General features: G+C 41.1%; 1 pseudogene; it reads right to left on the bottom strand.

Annotated features, from left to right (window-relative positions):
* Positions 1 to 1,678: 1,678 nt before the first annotated feature.
* LOC139579703 (vitellogenin-like) overlaps positions 1,679 to 20,025 on the bottom strand; it is a 34,992-nt pseudogene continuing 16,645 nt past the window's right edge.

Raw genomic sequence — 20,025 nt, forward strand, 5'->3', positions numbered from 1 at the left:
CTGTTTCCTAGAGATGAACGTACTTTGGTGCAAAAAGTTCAAATCAATCCCAGAACAACAGCAAAGGACCTTGTGAAGATGCTGGAGAAAACAGGTACAAAAGTATCTATATTCACAGTAAAACGAGTCCTATATCGACATAACCTGAAAGGCCGCTCAGCAAGGAAGAAGCCACTTCTCCAAAACTGCCATAAAAAAGCCAGACTACGGTTTGCAACTGCACATGGGGACAAAGATCGTACTTTTTAGAGAAATGTCCTCTGGTCTGATGAAACAAAAATATAACTGTTTGGCCATAATGACCATCGATATGTTTGGAGGAAAAAGGGGGAGGCTTGCAAGCCGAAGAACACCATGCCAATCTTGAAGCACGGGGGTGGCAGCATCATGTTGTGGGGGTGCTTTGCTGCAGGAGGGACTTGTGCACTTCACAAAATAGATGGCATCATGAGGCAGGAAAATGATGTGGATATATTGAAGCAACATCTCAGGACATCTGTCAGGAAGTTAAAGCTTGGTCGTAAATGGGTCTTCCAAATGGACAATGACCCCAGGCATACTTCCAAAGTTGTGGCAAAATGGCTCTAGAACAACAAAGTCAAGGTATTGGAGTGGCCATCACAAAGCCCTGACCTCAATCCTATAGAACATTTGTGGGCAGAATTGAAAAAGCGTGTGCGAGCAAGGAGGCCTACAAACCTAACTCAGTTACACCAGCTCTGTCAGGAGGAATGGGCCAAAATTCCCCCAATTTATTGTGGAAAGCTTGTGGAAGGCTACTCTAAACATTTGACCCAAGTTAACCAGTTTGTGGTAGCGTTGACTTTATACTGATTGAGTGTATCTAAACTTCTGACCCAGTGGGAATGTGATGAAAGAAATAAAAGCTGAACTAAATCATTCTCTACTATTATTCTGACATTTCACATTCTTAAAATAAAGTGGTGATCCTAACTGACCTAAGACAACCTAACTGACCTAAGGAAATTTTTATTAGGATTAAATGTCAGGAATTGTGAAAAACTGAGTTTAAACGTATTTGGCGAAGGTGTATGTAAACTTCTGACTTCAACTGTATATTCACTACTGTTCAAAAGTTTGGGGTCACTTAGAAATTTTCTTTAAAAAAAAAAGAAAAGCATATTTCTTGTCCATTACAATAATATCAAATTGATCAGAAATACAGTGTAGACATTGTTAATGTTGTAAATGACTATTGTAGCTGGTTAAACGGCTGATAAAAAAAATAAAATAAAAATGAATATCTACATAGGCGTAGATATTCCATGAAAGGCCAGCATCCTGAAGTCGCCTCTTCACTGATGACGTTGAGACTGGTGTTTTGAGACTGGTATTTCTGATCAATTTGATGTTATTTTAATGGACAAAAATTATTTTCTTTCAACAACAAGGACATTTCTAAGTGACCCCAAACTTTTGAACGGTAGTGTATATACATTACCAGTCAAAAGTTTGGACACACCTACTCATTCAAAAGTTTTTCTTTATTTTGACTTTTTTCTACATTGTAGAATAATAGTGAAGACATCAAAACTATTAAATAACACATATGAAATCATGTAGTAACCAAAGAAGTGTTAAACAAATCAAAATATATTACATATTTGAGATTCTTCAAAGTAGCCACCCTTTGCCTTGATGACAGCTTTGCACACTCTTAGCAATATATATATTTGTGTGTATGTATGTGTGTGTGTGTAAATAAGTCCAGTGGAAGAACGCGTGAGTTTAAACTTAGAATCACCATCCATGTGTTCTTATCAAAGTAAACCTCCTGGAGACCATCGCTAGGGGCATAGAGAGACAGGCCCTGAGATTTCTGTCTGATCTGGATGGAACCTACAAGCAAGAAGAGGACAATCATTGTGAGTTTTTGTGAAGTGAATTGAAAAACTTCCAACACTAATTTAATGTGAAAATAGATGGTTTTGATTGTATTAGACATAATAAGAAACCTGTGGCGTGCTGGTATGGGAGGTTGTTGATGGGAACTTCCATTCCATTGACATTCACCAATTCGTCATTGTCCTTGGGGTACATGTCAGTATCACTGGAATAATTGTAATCAATTGTAAAAAGGAATACAATTCCAAATGAAGCTCAGAAAATGTACAATGCATCTCAACTGTCTGCCAAAGATGAGTCAGCGTTTCAAAATGCACTGCTATGGCTTAGCATTTTTTTATGCTCCACAGTATTTCGGGCAATTGTAAACAAAAAGAACACTGTATATTTGCTGTACTCACATGTCAGAGATTTTCACATTGATGTGGTTTTGTTCATGAAGGTTATCCTTCTTCAGCAGAACCATGAATTTCAGCTCTGTGGTGCAATCCTGAGCCAAAACTTGGTAGCAAGAGAGGGGCATCTCGTTTTTGTACCTCCTGTTGTTGAATGTGGTCAGTGTGCCTCTGACCATGCAGCATTCAGCTGGAGTCAAGAAAATTAAGAATCACAACACCATTCATTACAGAGTTTGCACATTTTTTTTTGTAACAATTATATTTGTCTCTTCTCACCTGCGCTGGCTTTGGAAAACATGTAGTAGATCTGGTCAGTGACATTCAGCTCTTTAGCGGTAGCGCCAATGGGCAGAGCAATGGGGAGAGTCATGGCCTGTTCGCACACTGTCTTCTGCAATAATTGTATATTTATATCAGAGACCGAAGAGAAAAGAATGAACTTCAGTAAAAAAAAAAGTAGGCCTAAGACTACTGACCTTCGGTGTTTTCAGAATGACAATCAGAGTTCTCTCGGAGGAAACAGCCACAGTCAATTTGATTTGCTTAACACTGTTCTTGGCGCTTGCCTGGCTCATTCCTGCATAGAGAAGCACTAGGGAGGTACTCAACCAACCTGAAACATTTCAAATGCATTTTCATTTATTGTATTGACTTGCAATATAAATAGTTAGTTGAGCACTATTTCATACAGTTTAGTAAATACCAGCGCAAAGTAAAGCCATGAAATGTGTCTTTATAATGAAGTGAGGAACTGTATTTCGTTGTGTAGTGCTTCAGGCCATGGGGAAGTTTGTCCCATGTCAGCTTCACACGGAATGCAGGGTCTGGTCCCACAAGACCAGTCTCGAATGTGATTTCAGTCTCAAATTCCTTGCACTCTACACCCCAGGCAAACTTAGCCTGAGACAGAAAAAAATGTATTTATTTTTTTATGACCTCAAGCAGTATAGACTGAAGCAATGTGACATTACAGTACAGTGGCATTGGAGACATGGCCTTTAATCTTACCATAACTTTGTGGTTGCTCGGAAGAACACTGTCAGCACAAATTCTCCAGTTGTCATTTGGAGCAAGGTTAGACAGGATGATTTGCAGTCTAAAAGTAGCTTTGTCCAAGTAAGCAGCAATCTGGTATCCCTGCACGTCATTGTCAGCTCTTACTGCACGGATGTGGATGGTCACGGCTGGGGCAACAGCATTGCCAGTGTATTTTGCCTGAAAAGACACAGTTCATTATTGTACTCACTCCCATTGTCAGCAATGGAGAGTAATTATACACAGCCCCAGTTGTGATATAGAAGTTTTACCCGTTTGTAGATTCTGCTGGAGGTTCTTACTTTAGAGATTGGATGCTGCAAGCAAAATAAGTATACCAACTCAGGTTTAATATCATCAAGCATCAATAATAGCTGCACATATTGTATGTGCACTATATAAACATTACCTGGTGGACGTGGTTCTTGACAAACTTCATGTCAATTACTTCCTCCTGTAATAGGAAGAGCAGTGAAAATAGAGTCATTTAGGTTAACTGCTTGAAAGTTCTGCCTCACCCTTCAGATGCGGGAGCTGGAAGAGCTGTACTTGGAGGTACAGGACATAGAGGAGCTGGAGATGAGGAGATGGATTTGGAGGGAAACGGATGGAATGACAACTGCTGGAGCGAGGGCTGCTAGAACTGGGGGAAGATCTGCTACCATTCTTCAGACCAAGAACCAGGATTTTATTGAGCTTCACCAGGACAGTTTTTCCGTCTGGAGCTTCTTTCTCTTCAGTCATGGTGTTGGCTTTGATTATCTTTACTGTGGCCTTGGGTCCCAATTTGTACTTCAATCTCCACTCACTCAATGACTGGACCAGAAGCTGCCCGCAAAGAAATATAGATACAATTGCTTCTCTAAGATAATTTAATTTTTTTCTTATTGTATTGATAGTTGTGTATTGGATGTAAATCATGAATATATCTTGCCTGGTGACACATCAACAAGGACTGAGTGTTTCCCAATCCATGCATAGAGAGGACAGTTTCTGATGAAAGCAGCGCTCTGATATGCTGACCAGACCGGACACGTCGCGTGCACGAGCGTCGCAAAATAAATGTAGAAATCCATGTTATTCAATTATTGCACCCACACTGCTTGCGCGCCAACGAGCGTCTGCGATGCCAAGGAACTCCTTTCTATTTCTGACGCAGATCGCGCTGAAAGTCCTGCCTCTCCCATCTCCTCATTGGTTTATAGAAGCAGGTACCCACGCGCCATCTCCTCATTGGTTATACCTACGTGGGTGATTGAAAGACTAAATGTTTTGCCGGTTGTCGTGGTAAAAGTGTAGATACCAATCACCATATAATTTCAAAGATGAAAAAGCCTGGAAGGAGGAGATGACTAGAAATTATTCGGTTGGCCGTTTTATGTGTGGATTAATTGTCGGAGTAGAAGACCTTGTGCATTTCAGGTAAAATAACAACTCAATGTTTATATCCCAGGACAAATAAGCTAGCCACAGCAAGCTAGCTAAATAGGACAAATTAGCTAGCAAGTGCAAGCTAACTTGCTAAATTGCCATACATGTTTAATGCTTTTCGACCTGTCCCCAAATTAATGTCATTGGTTCAGAGTTTGTTTTGATATTTTAACCTGCGTGTCGTGATCGTGTTTGGTGTAGGGGGACAAAATAAATGTATGCACAATAGCGCACGATGGCACACGCGTGCAGCCGATTTGGGTTCCGTGTGAGATTCAATCTCAGCACATGCCTTGATTCCGAAGAATTTGGATTTAGCACACATTCATTCTTGGGCATGAAGTTGGAAGGTATATCATTGTAAGTGATTTCAGATGACCTTGACTGAAAATGACAAAACGGGAAAGAGATTAGAGGTCATAACTACAAGAAGAAATGGCTGCTGAAAAGTAGTGTCAAAATAGAATATTCATCTTCCCAAACTACCAATCATAGAAGATGCAATTTTAGATGTGAATATCTCCTTTGACAGCTGTGATACATATTTGGTGGCAGGAATCATTAACCTTTTGTCAATAGGGGGAGCTGTTAGCACTATTTTTTTTTCTACATTTCCAAATTAAACTGCCTCGTACTCAATTCTTGCTCGTACAATATGCATATTATTATTACTATTGGATAGAAAACAATCTCTAGTTTCTAAAACCGTTTGAATTATGTCTGTGGGTGAACCAGAACTCTTTCTACAGCGAAAATCATGACAGGACATGCGAAGGTCTGAAAAATAGTCTCTGATCTCGGATCAGTTTAAAACTCTGTGTGTGCCCTATGGATCGAAATGAACTGCACCCGCCTTCCCCTGGATGTCAGTAACCAATGAGAAGTGGAATGGTGTCTCTACGTGTTTCTCAGAGTTTATAAAAGGCAATGGAGTGAGATGTCCCTTCTTTTCGACGCTCGCCAAGGCGCAAGAGAGGACATCAGAATGGCATGCTCAAAAGCTCTCGTTATTGACCAAAGATATATCCGTCTGTGATTTAATTCGATATAGGTGTTAGAAACATCATAACGAAGTTATTTGAAACCGATTTATATCAGTTTATGCGAGTATATTGCTATTTTTCTGAATTTCCTTAGTATTGCGTTTGAGGATTTGGGCATGTGTGTGCCGTGTAGCTATCGTTAGCTGCTAGTTCCGAAGTTGAGGAGGTCGTTTTACAACAAAGCAACGATTATTTTGGACAAAGGACACATTGCCCAAGATACTGATGGAAGCTCGTCCAAAAGTAAGAGCTATTTATGATTTTATTCCGTATTTATGTGGAAAAATGTAAACGCAGTTGTCAGCCATTTTTTGCGGCACTAGTCTGGCTGTAACTCACAATGTATGTCTAGTAACGTAAATTTTAAAAATCTAAATCAGCGGTTGCATTAATAACCAATGCATCTTTCATTAGCTGTCCAACCTGTATTTCTTTAGTCAATCTAATCGATAAATAATCGTAAACTTAGGTGCCTTTCCAAGATGGCGCCGGCCAGAATGCATGCCATGTTTTGACAGATTACATTGCATAACCACGATTTGTGATGCTAAATATGCACATTGTCGAACAAACTCTATATGCATTGTGTAATATGATGTTACAGGACTGTCATCTGAAGAATTCTGAGAAGGTTAGTGAAAAAATTAATATATTTTGGTGGCGATAACGTTATCGCCCCTTTTGCCTTGATTCAATGCTGGGGTAATGTTAGCTCATGTGGTATGCTAATATAACGATATATTGTGTTTTCGCTGTAAAACACTAAGAAAATCTGAAATATTGTCTGGATTCACAAGATCTGTGTCTTTCAATTGCTGTATGCTGTGTATTTTTCAGAAATGTTTTAGGATGAGTATTTTGGTAATTGACGTCGGTCTCTGTAATTATTCCGGCTGCTTCCAACGCTATTTCAGATTGCAGCTGCAATGTAGAACTGTGATTTATACCTGAAATATGCACATTTTTCTAAAAAAACATATGCTATACCATAAATATGTTATCAGACTGTCATCTTATGAAGTTGTTTCTTGGTTAGTGGCTATATATATCTTTATTTAGTCGAATTAGTGATAGCTACTGATGCAGGAAAAAAATGGTGGAGAAAAAAAGTGGTGTCTTTTGCTATCGTGGTTAGCTAATAGATTTACATATTGTGTCTTCCCTGTAAAACACTTAGAAAATCTGAAATATTGTCTGGATTCACAAGATCTGTGTCTTTCAATTGCTGTAGGCTGTGTATTTTTCAGAAATGTTTTAGGATGAGTATTTTGGTAATTGACGTCGGTCTCTGTAATTATTCCGGCTGCTTCCAACGCTATTTCAGATTGCAGCTGCAATGTAGAACTGTGATTTATACCTGAAAAATGCACATTTTTCTAAAAAAACATATGCTATACCATAAATATGTTATCAGACTGTCATCTTATGAAGTTGTTTCTTGGTTAGTGGCTATATATATCTTTATTTAGTCGAATTAGTGATAGCTACTGATGGAGTAAAAAAAGTGGTGTCTTTTGCTAACGTGGTTAGCTAATAGATTTACATATTGTGTCTTCCCTGTAAAACATTTTAAAAATCAGAAATGATGGCTGGATTCACAAGATCTGTATCTTTCATCTGGTGTCTTGGACTTGTGATTTAATGATATTTAGATGCTAGTATTTACTTGTGACGCTATGCTAGGCTATGCTAGTCAGCTTTTTTACTGTGGGGGGTGCTCCCGGATCCGGGATGAGTACCAAGTAAAAGTTAATGTGATTTTTACAGCTTAAAGGTATGCATTCAATAGAACCATGGAATTTGTAATGCTAGTAAATCCATTTTACTACCTGTTCTAGAAAAAGCTACATACCGCACAGATGCAATGAGATCGATGGTCTGAACAGAAATGTTCCGTATTGACTGACCTTCATGTCTTAAAGTAATGATGGACAATCGTTTCTCTTTGCTTATTTGAGCTGTTCTTGCCATAATATGGACTTGGTCTTTTACCAAATAGGGCTATCTTCATTATACCAACCGTACCTTGTCACAACACAACTGATTGGCTCAAATGTATTAAGAAGGAAAGAAATTCCACGAATTAACAAGGCACACCTGTTAATTGACATGCATTCCAGGTGACTACCTATTGGAGCTTGTTGAGAGAATATCAAGATTGTGCAAAGCTGTCATCAAGGCACAGGGTTGCTACTTTGAAGAATCTCAAATATAAAATATATTTTGATTTGTTTAACACTTTTTGGGTGATTCCATATGTGTTATTTCATAGTTTTTATGTCTTCACTATTATTCTACAGTGTAGAAAATAGTAAAAATAAAGAAAAACCCTTGAATGAGTAAGTGTGCCCAAACTTTTGACTGGTATTGTATGCACCTTGGTGTAAACTTGGTCTGCAGTTGAATGTTTGTCTTTTAAAAATATATATTTAACCTTTATTTAACTAGGAGAGTCAGTTAAGAACAAATTCCTATTTACAAATACGGCCTACCCCGGACAAACCCGGTGGACGCTGGGCCAATTGTATGCCGCCCTATGGGACTCCCAATCACGGCCGGATGTGATGCAGCCTGGTCTTCATGAGCTGGGAGACATGGTGGCTTGGACTGTGAAAATGGGAATGGAGAAACATAGCCAATGTGACTATGAAACCCAAGATGAATTAAAACAACAACAGCATTACTGCTTCATTACATTCTTGTTGGTGAGCACATACCATTGACAGTTGCAACGGCTTCTGCAGCAGTATAGAAGCTGAGCTCCATGGGCACACCAACAGCGGTGGGGAAGATGCAATGCACCTCGGCAGCCGGCAGGGGCTTAATATAATAAAAAGCAGCTCCAGACAGCAGTGCTCTCATGGACAACTGTTCCTCTGCCTGAACAGCAGGTCCAGTTGCAAGCTGTAGAGAAACAAACATTGGCCATCTACCTAGCTATGATGACATAAGACCACTGTGAAAGTCAACTGTGGAAGAGGTTTAAGAATTTCCAGCTTTCCTGATCATAAAGTAGTATAAAGGAGTATAATACATACATGAATTACCTGTTCGATGATGGCCTTGTTGATGTTGCCTAAGGCAATTTCCTGTCTAAAGAACTTCACATACACAGAGACCAAGGGCTCGGTTGAAGGCATGGACCTCCAGTCAGACAGCTGTGGATAGATTAGTAGAGCAAAGCTGACTGATAAACGTCATCAACTTCATTTAAAAAACCTAATCATTGATTCTTTGGAGATACATTTGGGAGATTATTAAGTGATCTTTGGTACTTACATCCTTAATGACACGCTTCATCTTGGTGATCCTGTCAAGACTTTTTAGGAGCCTTGGGAATTTTCATAAGAGCCTCCTGGATTCCCTCGGTTCTCACTCCAATCTGAGAAAGATCGTTAAAAGAGGGTTTTGGAACCTCTGAATTGTAATCATTTTAAATGGTTTTGAATAACAGTTTTTACCTCCAGAACATCAGCAGCTGCTCCAGCAAAGTAGGTGTGGGCTTTAGCCACAATGGCTCTCGGAAAAACGGTGGCAGCATCATTGATGTAGAAAGCACTGGGAGCAGCACCCATCATCAGGGGAGCTTAAAACTTCTTATGGCTGCAATCCCGGTAACGGGATCGATATGACAATAGCCAGTGAAAGTGCAGGGCGCCAAATTCAAACAAATCTCATAATTAAAATTCCTCAAACATACATGTGTCTTATACCATTTTAAAGGTAATCTTGTTGTTAATCCCTCCAAAGTGTCCGATTTCAAATAGGATTTTCAGCGAAAGCACCACAAACGATTATGTTAGGTCACCGCCAAATCACAGACAAACACATTCATTTTTCCAGCCAAAGATAGGAGTCACAAAAAGCACAAATAGAGATAAAATGAATCACTAACCTTTGATGATCTTCATCAGATGACACTCATAGGACTTCATGTTACACAATACATGTATGTTTTGTTTGATAAAGTTCATATTTATATAAAAACAATCTGAGTTTACATTGGCGTGTTACGTTCACTAGTTCCAAAAACATCCAGTGATTTTGCATATACACATGGAATTATAGATATACCTCTCCTAAATGCAACCGCTGTGTCAGATTTAAAAAAAACTTTACGGAAAAAGCAAACCATGCAATAATCTGAGACGGCGCTCAGAACAATAGTCAAATTAGCCGCCATGTTGGAGTCAACAGAAACCAGAAATTACATGATAAATATTCCCTTACCTTTGATGATCTTCATCAAAATGCACTCCCAGGAATCCTAGTTCCACAATAAATGCTTGATTTGTTCGATAATGTCCGTTATTTATGTCCAATTAGCTACTTTTGTTAGCGCGTTTGGTAAACAATTCCAAAGTCACGAAGCGCGTTCCCTAAAAGCTGACGAAATGTACAAAAGTTCCGTAACAGTCAGTAGAAACATGTCAAACGATGTATTGAATCAATCTTTAGAACGTTGTTAACATAAATCTTGAATAACGTTCCAACCGGAGAATTACATTGACTTCAGATGAGCGATGGAACAGAGCTCCCTCTCATGTGAACACGCATGGTCAAAGAATGGTCAGGTCATGGCAGACCTGACTAATTCTCCTCTCATTCGGCCCACTTCACAGTATAGGTATCAGACAAAGTTCTACAGACTGTTGACATCTAGTGGAAGCCGTAGGAAGTGCAAACTCATTCATATCTCACTGTGATTTCAATGGGATCTTGGTTGAAAATCGACCAGCCTCAGAATTTCCACTTCCTGTTTGGATGTTTTCTCAGGTTTTTGCCTGCCATATGAGTTCTGTTATACTCACAGACATAATTCAAACCGTTTTAGAAACGTCAGAGTGTTTTCTATACTAATAATAATATGCATATATTAGCAACTATGACTGAGGAGCAAGCCGTTTATTCTGGGCACCTCTGTGCACCTTTCATCCAAGCTACTCAATACTGCCCCTGCAGCCACAAGAAGTTAACTTTTTAGGGATAGGGGGCAGCATTTTCACTTTTGGTTGAATTTGTGCCCAAATTGAACGGCCTCCTACTCTATCCCAGATGATAATATATACATATTATTATTACTATTGGATAGAAAACACTCTGAAGTTTCTAAAACTATTTGAATTACGTCTGTGAGTATAACAGAACTCATATGGCAGGCACACTTCCAAACAGGAAGTGAAAATTCTGAAAAGGGTCGATGTGAAAGTCATCGCCTATTCAAATCCCTGTAATTTATGGATCTGTTTGCACTTCATACGCCTTCCACTAGATGTCAACAGTCAGTAGAACGTGGAATGAAGCCTCTAGTGTGATGTGGGGCCGGATGGAAGCTATTTGAGTCACTGGTCTGGCAGATTGACAGTTCCTGGTCACGCACACTAGACATGGGATGTCAATGTGTGCCATTACTTTTACAGACATGAAGAAATGCTCCGGTTGGGATGTTATTGGATATATATGATAACAACATCCTGAAGATTGATTCTCAACTAAGTTTGACCAGTTTATTCGACTTGTAATATAACTTTTTGAAGTTTTCTTCCGACGTTTGCATTCACTTGCGCAAGTGTTTGGAAACGTGTACTACACATGCTAGCTAAAGTTGCTAATTCGACATAAGTAATGGACATTATCGAACAAAACAACGATTTATTGTGGAACTAGGATTCCTGGCACTGCATTCTGATGAAACATCATCAAAGGTAATGGAATATTTATGATGTAATTTCGTATTTCTGTTGACTCCAACATGGCGGAGAAATGTTGTTTCTATCTGAGCGCCGTCTCAGATTATTGCATGGTGTGCTTTTTACTAAAGTTTTTTTTAATTCTGACACAGCGGTTGCATTAAGAACCAGTGTATCTTTAATTATATGTAAAACATGTATCTTTCATCAAAGTTTATGATGAGTTTCTGTTATTTGACATAGCTCTCTGTAATTACTCTGGATATTTTGGAGGCATTTCTGAACATGGCGCCAATGTAAACCGAGATTTGTGGATATAAATATGCACATTATCAAACAAAACATAAATGTATTGTGTAACATGATGTCATATGAGTGTCATCTGATGAAGATGTTCAAAGGTTAGTGATTCATTTTATCTCTATTTCTGGGTTTTGTGAAAGCTATGGGAAAAATGGCTGTGTGTTTTTTGGATATGGTGGTGAGCTAACATAAATATATGTTGTGTTTTCGCTGTAAAACATTTTAAAAATCGGACACGATGGGTAGATTAACAAGATGTTTATCTTTCATTTGCTGTATTGGACTTGCTAATGTGTGATATTTAATTTGCTGATATTTCATTTCATTTGCTGTATTGGACTTGTTAATATTTCTAAAAAATATTTTTTAATTTCACGCGCTGCCTTTTCAGAGGAATGTTGGGGGGGGGTTCCGCTAGCGGAACGCGTGTCCTAGAAAGGTTTTAAGAAAGAAAACAATCATTATGCCAACATATGAGAGAGAAACCATTAAGATTGTAGGAGTTCAGTTCATGAGGCCTTTACAATGATAATAATCCAGGTGGGTGACTTTGCTGAAACAGAAGCTCAGTCAAATTTTGGGCTCAGGATCTTGAATGCAACATTGCGAGCAGCAGCACTAAAATGGGAAAATAGAATGCAATTAGATTCAAATGCAGATGCAAATCTAGACGACATGTTTTGAGAAATTGAAGAGTGCTCTTACACTGAGGTAAAGCCAGGGGCGGTGCACTTGGTCATGGCCTTCATGAGAGAGTCGACAAAGCTAGCGACCTGCAGATTGGCATCCTTTGCTACAGCATCAGCAAGAGTAGTTGCCAGACCCATGGGAAGCTTTGTTTCGAAAAGCACAAATGTGGCGATCATACGGAGCTCTGGGTGAAGAGCCTTGTCCATGAACTGCACAGCGACATCCTGGATCTAAAACACCGGATGATAAAAAGGTAAGTGGATTGTTCAAATGTCATAAGATGTGATGGTGTTAACTGAGAGAGAGGAGCAATACTCACCATTCCGGGCTCCTCCTTGGTAATGTTCCTCAGAGCCAAGATGGCATCACCCTGAATTCTCAGTGGCAGAGTAGCAGCAGCAGCAGTTCCAAATCTGGGCAGGAGCTTCATGGTGGGCTTAAGGCTAGCAGGATGTCCAGCATTGTCAAGAACTTTCAGAAACATTGCGATTTCCTCAAAGTTACCCTTAGCGATAGCCTCAACAGAAAGATCATGGATGAGCTGTAGAGGTTAAAAGACCCATGAAGAGTTTCATTCTCATCCAGTAAGTAATAACTGAATGTGATTATGAAAAACATATTTTACTTTCACAAAGTCAGCATGGCAGGTGGGATATGTAGCACAGTACTTGGAAATCATGGTACCATAAACAAGCATGGCGACCTCACGCATAAGTGGGTTTGCCTGAATCTTGTGGTTGAAAACCAGGGTCTGGTGGTGCAAAAAAAGATTGTTTTCAGTCATATTAACCAGGATTCAAAAAATGTAGTTTAAACCTAATCGTAAGGTGTACCTACATCAAAAAGCTTGATGGCCTCCACATCAGCTGTAACCATGTGCACAGTGGCCACCAGAGCTGGAGCAGCTTCAGCATTAGTAATTTGACCCCCCACTAACTTCTCCTTGATGAATTTCAGAGTAACTGGAGTTCCAATTGCAGGGATTGCATCCAGGATCCAGTATATGAAAAAGTGGAAGGTTCACTTTAGTACTGTGCCTGTCTTTTTTGATGATATTTGTTTCCCAAAGATGATTTGAAAAGTACCTGAAAGCTGGCTTGGCCTTGAACTGATGCCAGATGGCCCGAATGGTTTCAAAGCTGGCCATACGTATGAGCTGGACAAGCTGAATAAACTTCAGTGGGGCATCGTCATGGACCTCAGCCACATTGTTTTCAACCAGATGGTTCAGAATCTCCATAATCTGACGAGAGAAGGAATTCATATTTTGAAAAGTTATCAGGAGCATAATTCAAGAAAACACTACGGACAATGTCCTGTGACTCAAGAGGAAGGTACTACTTGTCACTGTACCTGATAATGTGCGTTGCTGAGCCTAAGGAGCGGAATCAGTGTCGGAGAATCTCAGTGGCAAACTCATACTGAATGGATCCATGGTGAAGATATTCTGCTTCGAAGGGCTTAACTGGGATCTTCTCAATCTTAACAAAAACCAAGGTTTGTCTGTAAATGGGCAATTTAAGCTAATTAACAATTTTAGATGCTGTATACCTTGCATTACACCTTAAAATGTACTTTTCAAATCAGTCAACATACTTTGCTTCCATCTGGGCAGCGCCATTCATCTTATTAAAAGTGAGAACTGATGGAGCTCTGTAACAGTCGCTTCCAGGATCATGGCACCAGTGGCAAAGTTGTAGATGGCAGCTCCCCTCTGGTTCTTTCCTCTCTGGGTAGATAAAACATATTGTTAGTGATATTGCCTAGGCTAGAATATCTGTTGTTTAGTGATGTCCACCAAAGCCAATAACAAGTTATATTTGCTCCTATCTGCTGGATCTCAACACACTACTCAGTGTAAGCCAGACCAAACTCTTCATGATTCTCTCCTGGCAGTGATTCAGATCTTTGGTCTTAGTCAAACAGATGCACTGTGCCTTGGCATCTTCACTGATCACATAGTGGGTCTTGCACACTCCCTGAGCTCCAGCATAGGTAATACAAAGGAAAGTGAGAAGTACTGTATGTGTGAATATGAAAATATACAAGTCTTACCTCCTGCATCTCATAGACGTTCTGTGTTTTCTTGATGCAGGATGTTCAGGATACCTCCATGGATATTCAGTACTGTTTCAGACACACCAGTGGGGGCAAATACCTCACCCACAACACCATTGGCATACACAAACTTGATTGAGCTGAGCAGCCAGGGCTGAAGTGAGCTTTGCAGCTGGGATGAAAGGATCTTTGGGCCAAATGCCACTATACTCAAAGATCTCAGGGTTCACGAGCTACAAGGATATATCAATATATTAGTCAATGTAATGGAGAATGCATTTAGATATTTTGTTTGTAAACTTGATGTGTAGCCAGAGAGAATAAAGTAGACGGCACACATCAAACATTTGATTTTTTTTATGACCCTATGTCCGGATGACGTGTGCATGCCCATATTTGGGCATCCGGTCAGGACATCCTGGCGGGAAGTTATCACGTGCTCTAGGGAGTGCCAATATAGGGGCATCCTGTCAGGACATCCTGTTCCTGTTCTCACGCCTTAGAGTGAGTGTTAATTTATGTATATAATGCATCTATTCCTTTGTCATGATGATTGATGTCTAGGGACCTCGTTGAACTGGGGGGATGTGTTTGAACATTTCAAAGAGTATGGCCCCACACCCACCCTATTTTATTGCCCTTAGGGTTGTTGTCTATGAAGCAGGAATGTCTGGGAGGGGGATTGTTTGTGTGTATGGATGTGTGTGTGTGTGTGTATGTCTCTACAGGGGTGTTAGAAACAAGGTCCCTTCTCATTGTGTACATTTCAAGCTTTCAACAACAATAAAACAACCATCTAAATTATGTTTCTCAGCCTAACACACTGTTGAGATTCCCGAGCTTCCAGGTGGCTCCAGCCTATGGATGTTAGGTGCATGTACACCGGGGGGATTTTGAAAGAGGTAGATTAGAACCCCAAAGTAATAGGGTTAAGAAAATATCATAAAGTTAATTTCAGATTCAGGTTTAGGGGGTAATAACTTTAGGGAAACCGCATTTCACACTATGTACAGACATAGAGAGCCAACACATCAAGGTGTAACAGGGATGAATGGATATTCAATGTACAACAGTAGTCTTCTGTAACAAGCAATATGTGTTAAATATGTGTCACAGTCAATCATGACAGCCTCTTTTTGAAAGGCCTTTACTTATCACTTAAACAGATTCATTTTTTACCCATCTTATTAATTAATGCTGTGGGATAAATCAGGTGTTTTTTGGTGGGCTTAAACAAATCTACTGTGAAACAAAAGTGTACACTTTACACACATGTTTATTGACTTTAAAAAAAGACCACAGTAACATGACCGATATAGTAGAGATGCTACAAAAATCTGTTAGTTCGTATGTATTTTCCAAAGCCTGTCTGGATGTCAACTACTTTATGCCTGGAAAACTTACGGAGCTGGGGCTTGGGTGGAATTGGAAACTGACGGGTGTCAAAACCTATAACCAGGCCCTTTATCTGTAAGAAAGGAATAGTAAATGTTTTAAATTATAACATGTTTTAAAAGGTCTGTACTAAAGATTTAGAATTAAATAAATGGTTTTAAAATTGTATCTCACCCTTGAACGAACGGGAATCTCTCGTTTTCTCTCTCGCCCCGGTCTGTCGCGGAGAAAGGCTTTTCTGGGAAAATGGGCATGTGCGTTTCAAAACAATGTCTTATTTTATACGAATACAGGCTTTCCTACAACAGATAGTTATAAACATTTAAAGGTTATTGAAAGTGTAGTACTGTGTCTGGTAATGATGTATAACTGTTGTACAACAATGTTTATACATAAAAAACATTATTGCATGTTTCAATATTGGGCAGTAAAATTGGTTAATTAATTATAGCGTGTTTTAAAAGGTCTGTACTAAATATTTTGAATTAAATAAATGGTTTTAAAGAGGTATCTCACCTTTAATGAAGGGGCTCTTTGTCACGCCCTGACCTTAGAGATCCTTTTTATGTCTCTATTTTGGTTGGTCAGGGCGTGAGTTGGGGTGGGCATTCTATGTCTGGTGTTCTATGTTGTCTATGTTTTGTATTTCTGTGTTTGGCCTGGTATGGTTCCCAATCAGAGGCAGCAGAACCATACTTAGGTAGCCTGTTCCCACCTGTGGGTGTGGGTAGTTGTTTTCTGTTTAGTGTGTGTCGTCACCTTACCGAACTGTTCGTTTGTCGTCTTTTGTTGTTTTGTTCAGTGTTCAGTTTAGTGATTAAAATTATGAACACTTACAACGCTGCACCTTGGTCCTCTTCTCCTTCTCCCGACGACGTTCGTTACAGAACTACCCACCACCAAAGGACCAAGCAGCGTGGGAAAATGGACTCCTGGACATGGGGGGGAATTTTGGACGGCAAGGGACCCTGGGCTCAGCCGGGGAATATCGCCGTCTGAAAGAGGAGCTGGAGGCAGCTAGAGCGGAGCGGCTACACGACGAGGAATTGGCTCGAGGTAACGGGCACAAGAGGCAGCCCCAGATTTTTTTTGGGGGGGGGGGGCACACGAGGAGATTGGCGGACTCAGGTAGGAGACCTGAGCCAACTCCTCGCACTTACCGTGGCCAGCGTTGTACTGGTCAGGCACCGTGTTATGGGGTGGAGCGCACAGTGTCTCCAGTACGTGTTCATAGCCCGGTGCGCTACATCGCAGCTCCTCGCATCTGCCGGGCTAGAGTGGGCATCGAGCCAGGAGGGATGATGCCGGCTCAGCGCATCTGGTCTCCAGTGCGTCTCCTCGGCCCGTGTTATCCTGCGCCAGCTTTGCGCACTGTCTCCAGTGCGTCTGCACAGCCCAGTGCGTCCTGTGCCTGCGCCCCGCACGTGCAGGGCCAAAGTCACCATACAGCCAGGACGGGTTGTGCAGGCTTTTTGCTCGAGACCTCCAGTGCGCCTCCACGGTCCAGTGTATCCGGTGCCTCGGCCAAGGACAAGGCCTCCTGCATGTCTCCCCAGCCTGGTGAGTCCTGTGCCTGTGCTAAGCTCTAACCCTCCTGTCCAGAGCAGCCAGAGTCTCCCTCCTGTCCGGAGCAGCCAGAGTCTCCCTCCTGTCTGGGGCCCGCTGCGAGGGTCCCCGGTCCGGGGTCGGCGGTAAGGGTCCCCGCTCCAGAGGCGCCAAGACTAAGGTGGAGCGGGGTCCACGTCCCGCACCAGAGCCACCACCGCGGTGAAATTCCCACCCAGACCCTCCCCTATAGGTTCAGGTTTTGCGGTCGGATTCCGCACCTTTTGGGGGGGGTACTGTCACGCCCTGACCTTAGAGATCCTTTTTATGTCTGTATTTTGGTTGGTCAGGGCGTGAGTTGGGGTGGGAATTCTATGTATGGTGTTCTATGTTGTCTATGTTTTGTATTTCTGTGTTTGGCCTGGTATGGTTCCCAATCAGAGACAGCTGTCAATCGTTGTCTCTGATTGAGAACCATACTTAGGTAGCCTGTTCCCACCTGTGGGTGTGGGTAGTTATTTTCTGTTTAGTGTGTGTCGTCACCTTACAGAACTGTTCGTTTGTCGTCTTTTGTTGTTTTGTTCAGTGTTCAGTTTAGTGATTAAAATTATGAACACTTACCACGCTGCACCTTGGTCCTCTTCTCCTTCTCCCGACGACGTTCGTTACACTCTGTCTTTTCGCTCTATCATCATGCATGTCTCGGAGAAAAATAATTTCTGAAAAGACGTGTGCGTGCGCGGGTGTGCGTGTGCCGGGCCAGGAGGTGTGTGTGTTTCAAAAACAAAGGGGGTGGGGGTGTGTGTCTCTGCATGGTTCGTTTGAAACCAAGGTTTGCACTATCATGCAAACTGTATGTACAGATATCTGCCTACCCCCCATCAAAAAGTGTGTCGGCGTGTCTTCAATTGCTCTTGGCACCTTCGCTTAATTAACACACAAGCCTTTAAAATGCGAACTTATTTCCCCCTGAGGGTGTGTGGGCTAAAAAGTCAAAACCAACAGCCGGAATATAACATGTCTAGACCGAACCCTGGGGTTAAAACATTGTTATTTCTAATCAGCGCATATACTAACGGTCCCCCCACCCCGGTCTATAAATTTACATTGGACACCCCCCCCCAAGCTGCTACCCCTGAGGTGCTATGAAGCATAAATGCAATACCGGCAGACAGAATATGTCTCGACACCCACCTGTTGCTTTAAAACCAAATATACAGGGTGTTTCATACAGGATATCGCCCGAAAAAAAAACGTCACCCCTGCTCTGTAAACTCATTTCAGAATATCTCTCCTTTGAGCCAAGACCGAGGAGCGAGTGACAACCGATCCACTCTGTACGAAAGGCATTAGCGCAACTCCAAACACCAGGCCACCAGCCCAGAAGAGTTATCAGACCGAACAGTTAAAAGATCATCTGTGAAGCCATCCTAATGGAGCTTTCTGAAGGTGAGTTAGTGAAAATAATATATTAGATTTGGAGTCTGGGAATTGTTTGAATATTATTGACATTATTGTAATATTAAACCGGCGTGATATGTTTTTTTTTAAAGGGGGGCAATGATTTTTTAGGCAATATGTCAAATGCCCATATTCTTATAAGTTAAAATGTATCTATATCGTATAACATGTTAATATTAAGCCAACTGCACCCGGGGATAAATGCTATGGAAGAGCCTTCGTTAGAATGGAATTCCGAGGAGCAACGGGCGGACACAGAATTTTACGAGATATCTATATGTCAACTGTATGTATTTTTTATGATAAAATGTATAACCGACATCGAACCCCCTACACCCCTGGAGGACATGGTCGAAACGGAAGGGGTACCCCGGAGCATGGAGAGTAAAACAATGAATTCGGACGAGTTCACCGCTTTAAATTACATTTCGGAGGTCGTTGATTTGCGGTTGTTTGAAATGGGCAGAAAACAGGTTAAGGACAACTCCGAGACAGAAACAATATTCAGTCATGATATTCTAAAACAGATATTCTAAAACTCTCTCTCTCTCTCTCTCTCTCTCTCTCTCTCTCTCTCTCTCTCTCTCTCTCTCTCTCTCTCTCTCTCTCTCTCTCTCTCTCTCTCTCTCTCTCTCTCTCTCTCTCTCTCTCTCTCTCTCTCTCTCTCTCTCTCTCTCTCTCTCAAAATTTGCTTTATTGGCATGACGTAACAATGTACATATTGCCAAAGCTTATTTACAATATAAAAATGAGAATCAAAATTGTCAACGGGACAACAGTAACAACAATAACCAAGTGTCAAAATAACCATACAATAACAATAAACATACAGTAGAGGACATGTGCAGGTTGATTGGTCTGTCAGACACTGTCCCTCAACTTATGGCAGGCAGCAATGTAGTGTGCTGCCAACCCACAGCTCTCTGCGTCCTCCCCCAACAGAACGGGTAGCCTATCCTCATCAGAGAGGTCTTTGAAACCTTGGATAAGAGTTTCAAATTTGGGGAAATGACACTCTCTAATTGTTTTACATTTTTGACATTTTGTCAGGAAATGCAGCTCCGTCTCAGGTTCTGCTATTGTGCAGTGGTTGCACAGCCTTTCCTCTAC

This window comes from Salvelinus alpinus, chromosome 6 (assembly GCF_045679555.1).
Source record: "Salvelinus alpinus chromosome 6, SLU_Salpinus.1, whole genome shotgun sequence".
Lineage (NCBI taxonomy): Eukaryota > Metazoa > Chordata > Actinopteri > Salmoniformes > Salmonidae > Salvelinus > Salvelinus alpinus.